We start from the raw sequence: 6,000 nt of genomic DNA, 5'->3' as shown, positions 1-6,000 counted from the left end.
GATGGAGTCATATTGCTACCAGTATGCAAAGAGGTGTCACAAATGCCAGATCTACGCCGATAGAATTCATGTGCCACCATCTCTTCTCAACATACTCTCTTCCCCTTGGCCTTTCTCCATGTGGGGAATCGACATGATTGGAATGATCGAACCAAAAGCGTCCAACGGACATCGCTTCATCTTGGTAGCCATAGACTATTTCACCAAATGGGTTGAAGCAGCTTCATATGCAAACGTTACAAGACAAGTTGTCGTCAGGTTTATCAAGAATCACATCATCTGTCGCTACGGCGTTCCTAGCAAGATAATCACTGACAATGGGTCAAATTTGAATAACAAAATGATGAAGGAGCTTTGTGAAGAATTCAAGATCGAACATCACAACTCATCTCCTTACAGACCAAAGATGAATGGAGCTGTAGAAGCAGCTAACAAAAACATCAAGAAAATCATTCAGAAGATGGTCATCACTTACAAAGATTGGCATGAAATGCTCCCGTATGCTCTTCATGGTTACCGTACATCAGTACGTACTTCGACTGGAGCAACTCCTTTCTCCCTTGTATATGGCATGGAGGCAGTCCTACCTATAGAGGTTGAGATTCCATCAATGAGAGTTTTGATGGAGGCAAAATTAACAGAAGCCGAGTGGTGTCAAAGCAGATTCGATGAATTGAACTTAATCGAAGAAAAGCGCATGATAGCTTTATGCCACGAACAGCTATATCAACAAAGAACGAAGAAAGCTTTCGACAAAAAGGTTCGACCTCGCACAATCAAAGAAGGCGACCTTGTACTCAAAAAGATTCAATCTTTTCTCACAGATTCGAGAGGGAAATGGACTCCCAATTATGACGGCCCCTACGTGGTCAAGAGAGCTTTCTCAGGAGGAGCCTTAATACTCACGACTATGGATGGAGAAGAATTCACCCGTCCTGTGAACGTCGACGCAGTCAAGAAATACTTCGCCTAAATAATTAAAAGAACAGCTCGCTAAGTTGAAAACTCGCAAAGAGCGGCTTAGGCAAAAAAGAGCGTCTCGGTGAATCGAAAACCCGAAAGGGCGATTCAGGCAAAAGTTAGAGACATAAAAAAAATTTATTCAATCCCAGTAGACTTAAAACCCGAAAGGGGTAGTTTACGCAAAAGTTAGGGATATATGGCAAGTAACTTTGTCCAGGACAAACTTGATCATTCAAAATCCATAGCGGAGTATTCATCAGCAGTAGGTCATCTTCTACGAAGCACGAATACAGCGCAACTCGGAGTGGAAGGGAAAGATAACGGTCGTCACGTTTCATCGTAGCCCTTTTCCCGAAAATTACCAATTTCCAACTTTGTAAATACTCCATGGAATCAAGCATTTGGCTGATTACCATTCCATATATAATAATTTGAGCCTTGTGCTTTTCCTTTGCAATCTAGTCTTATTCAGTTTCTTGGAATGCATTTTAAGTTTAAACAGTCAATTTCTTGAAACAAATCTTTTCATAAAATAAAAATGAATTTACTTGCAAAAATTAAGGTGAAATTTCTTTCTAAGGTTTACAAACAATAGGAAGAATGCAAACAGTTGCTCCGAGAACGGTTGAGATTCCGGGAATCAAGTTTTCCCCATGAGGTCGCTTTGCGAACATCTCCCGATGACGGATCTTTACTTCAATTCATATTACTCATTTCGGACAGCGGACAACTGATAACCAGATATTCCCAACAGAGTTCGAACTACAAGAAGCGGACATCTTCTGATCAACAAGAATTCAAGTCGTATCTTAGGATTTTCCATCCGCGACAATTCTATTCACATTCACTTTACATTTTATCATTGTCATAATATTCATGCATACATTACATCATAATTGCATAGCCGAATCAGGCTTTGATCCTGTGAATGCCTAAGTCATTGAGGCATGAACTCAAGTTTCCCCTGCAAGTTCCGGAGAAACTTTTTCCTTCGAAACAACAGTTCATACACAAGGATCTCACCAAGCAAGTCAACAGATGGTAGTCTCCCTCAAAGAGATAGTTTGTTCACTTTTGGAATTCCTCAGCCGAGAATCTCCTGCAGAGCGACATTCGACAGTCTTCTTCAGATAAGATAGTCTGCTTCACATTTTGGAATTCCCTACAGGTTTGGTATTTCCCCAGCAGGGTCAAGAGGTGCCACTTCTTGTCAAAGAAAAATTCAGAATCTCCCAGCAGATCGACAAATGATTCCCCAGCGGAGTCAGCGAATGATAGTCTTCGTCCAGAAGATAGTTCAGATTCCCCAACAAAGTCAGCAAATGGCAGTCTCTTTCATCAGAAGACAGTTTGCTCACTTCTTATCATAACAAAGTCAGCAAATGGCAGTCTCTTTCATCAGAAGACAGTTTGCTCACTTTCTATCACAACAAAGTCGGCAAATAGCAGTCTCTTTCATCAGAAGACAGTTTGCTCACTTTCTATCATAACAAAGTCAGCAAATGGAAGTCTCTTTCAGTAGAAGACAGTTTGCTCACTTTCTTTCATGACAGGGTCGACGAATGGCAGTCTCTCCCAGTAGAAGACAGTTTGCTCCCCTAACAATAGGCAAATGGCAGTCTTTTCCCAAGAAAAGACAGTTTGTCTGTTAAATACTCAAGAGATCGACAAATGGCAGTTTCTTCGAACAGTTTGTCTGTTTCTGGGATGTTTAACTCCCCACAGAGTCGATGAATGGCAGTTTTCCTCTTAGGAAAACAGTTCGTTGATTCCCCAGGCATCAGTTGACGAATGGCAGTTTTCACCCCGAAAACAGTTCGTCCGCCTTCAAACAAAGTCATTAGCCCCTCAAAAGATCATGAGGCCATATGACATTCTTTCAAAGACGTCAAGTCAAAAGGGAACCTTTGAAGTTTCTTTACAGCCGTCAAATGGCATCTTATCTCCAAGCGCTGATAAGAAGTTTGACGAGGAAACAAACCTTTGAAGTTTCTTTACAGCCGTCAAATGGCATCTTATCTCCAAGCGCTGATAAGAAGTTTGACGAGGAAACAAACCTTTGAAGTTTCTTTACAGCCGTCAAATGGCATCTTACCTCCAAGCGCTGGTAAGAAGTTTGACGAGGAAACAAACCTTTGAAGTTTCTTTACAACCATCAAATGGCATCTTACCTCTAAGCGCTGGTAAGAAGTTTGACGAGGAAACAAACCTTTGAAGTTTCTCTACAGCCGTCAAATGGCCTCTTACCTCCAAGCGCTGGTAAGAAGTTTGATGAGGAAACAGACCTTTGGAGATTTTCTCTTTATCTGAGATATTGTCCAAACGCAACTGAGACCAGTTTCGAGATTTGGACATCCGGAACGAGAGGAGGTTGTTTACCTTTTTCTAAGTATCAACACTTAGTTAAAGAAGATGGATTGCGCATCCTACATTGCCATCCATTCACCAGAATCCACATCAAGTATTTCTGCAGGAGTTTGTCTCCTCATCCCCCGCCAAGTGCGACAACGGGATCAAATCATGCAAAGAATTTATCATCTCAGGAGCGCCCAAAATTCGGGCATTCTTTGATATTTAAGTCTCTTTTACGCAGGAGAGATCAAGATCTCAATCTCTCTCCCTCCAGATAAAAGAAACTTAAACAGGGGCATCTGTCATACCCTAATTTTTGACCCCCCTGAGATGACATATCTTCAGGATTTTCATCAAGTCAAAGTAAGTACCCAGAGCAGTCTGACATTCAATCGAGGGTGTTCAAAGACAAGAAAACTCAGGAAAAGGATCAATCAATAGGAGGATTAGTCTCTAATACAATCATGAGACTCAAGAGCTTCATTATTTCACCTATGATTGATTAGACACCCAGTCATCTAAGTACAGAATTACTCAGATCAACAGACCAGGGTTTGGAGCCTTATCAAGGACTAAAATCAGGGAACACTTTTGGGAAACCCTAAAAAGACCTAGGGGACCATTCAAAGACATCAATAATCTTCAAATAACTCATATGACAAGATCCACTGGACATTACACCTCAATTCAAAGTCTACAGTCATCATTGTCCTCTGGTCGACAATTAGGGTTTTTGACCTAATTCCCCAAGATAGTTGACTTTTAATCAGGGCATGGATATAAAACTCAAGACATGATCCAAGAGTCTCTATTACCTCAATATAATCCCTTTACATCATTCATTTAAGGAGAAGATCTTGTTTCTACACAAAAGTCCAAAATCTCACCTTATTTGGAAAAAGTCAACTGTATGGGATCACCATTGACTTTTGAGATTTTTGGTCAAACCATGACTTTCAAGGATCAATATCATCAATATATGGATATTAAAGTCATTTGACCAAAGAAATTCAAAGAAATTCATCAAGGAGCAAAAAGTCGGGAATTAGGGTTTTTTAAGGCATGGTGAGAACTCAAAATTTCACCTACACAACTCAAAAAACTTCCAACATGAAAGTTGTAGATCTTGCAAAATAAAACAACATCTTACAAAGGAACTTTTTTCAAAAGATCAATCATTTAAGAGTTTTGGAAATTTTGGAGTTTTAGGTCATAAACACTTAGAAATTTTTCTAAGTGTTTTAACCTAGTTTTCTTCCAACTTTGGCCTCATTTTTCACAAATTTGCCAAAGGATTCTGAAGAAACTCCAAACTAATGATTTGAAGTAGATGTTTAGGGCTTTCCAAATTGTGTTCAACCTTCTCCAAATTCATTTTGAGCTAAGAGTTATGCTTGTTCAAAGTTGGCCTCATGAAGTGAAATTATAGGTCATGTACAATTTGAAACTTTGCAATTTTGTGCATTTTGCTTCACTAAGTGATGCTACACGACCTCTAATACATCTGAAACCATACCACACATCCAAATTCATCATTGCATAAGGATTAGAGAAGATTCCCAAAAACAAAGGCATGTGATTATGTAATGATTGCATTTTTGAATTTATGGCAAATGATGAATCATCAAGGAATCTTGTTCTAAGCCAATTAGAACTCTCCTCTGAATCAGAAATGTTCCCTTGGATCATACAAGATCAATGGTTGGGGAAGCTAGCCCGAAAATGCATCATTGCATTTAAGATCTTTTCAAATTTTCTTCTTGGCTAAGAAACCAAAACTCTCTCATTAAGCAAGCTCACTCTCTCAATCAGTACTGAACCATTTACCTATAAATAGGGGAGCATACTTCAGTAGAAAAACACACCAAAGCAACTCAATTCCTTGCTTTCTCTTTCTCTTCTCATGCTTATTGTTTTTCAAAGTTCTTTGGCAAGAAGAATCGTTTTCTTCAAACCAGAGCTCATCTTTGGAAAGTAAGCATTCTAACATCTCAAGGGAGGTCATTTGAGGTGATCCAAGCACTTGGATCACTTCTGTAAGTGGAGGAACACCATTGTTGCTCTCACTTTGGAGCAGTTGCAGTTGGAGGTCCATAGTGCAATTCAGAAGGTTTCCAATCAAGCTAAGCATCCAGGCAAGTTCCATAGGAGGTAGTGAAGCTGTTCAGATGGCTGCAGCTCATCTGTAACTCAAGAATCATCACCCTCCATGTTCACTTGAAGCTCAAATCGAGGGAGGTCCATAGAACAATTCAGGAGGATTGAGGTTACAACAAGCACTCGGTTAGCATCACTGAACCACAAGGAAGCTTTTGGGATCATTCATACAAGCCCAGGTGCTCTCTATCATCCTCACGACCTCCATTTTCAGAGGTAAGTTTCTGAACTCTACCTCTTTAATTTAAGCACTCTTTGTGATAAAGCTCGATTCTATCTTGTTAAGCATCATCAGAGGATTGAAAACCCTCTATCATCATTCATTTATCTTTCAGTATAGTCATTTAATTTGATTTTCAAAATTTAGGGTTCTTCACGATTTCTGGTAAATTAGTTAGATATAGTTGATATAAATTTATGTTAGTTACATATTTAGAATCGTGAGTGAATTTAGAATAAGTTTCATCTTTACATCTTTGCAAATGGTTGAGAAATGAGCAAGTTCATAAATTCAAAAATCTGAGAACT

The sequence above is a fragment of the Vicia villosa genome, linkage group LG3 (assembly GCF_029867415.1).
Source record: "Vicia villosa cultivar HV-30 ecotype Madison, WI linkage group LG3, Vvil1.0, whole genome shotgun sequence".
NCBI classification, from domain to species: Eukaryota; Viridiplantae; Streptophyta; class Magnoliopsida; order Fabales; family Fabaceae; genus Vicia; species Vicia villosa.
This window is presented reverse-complemented; position numbering follows the sequence as displayed.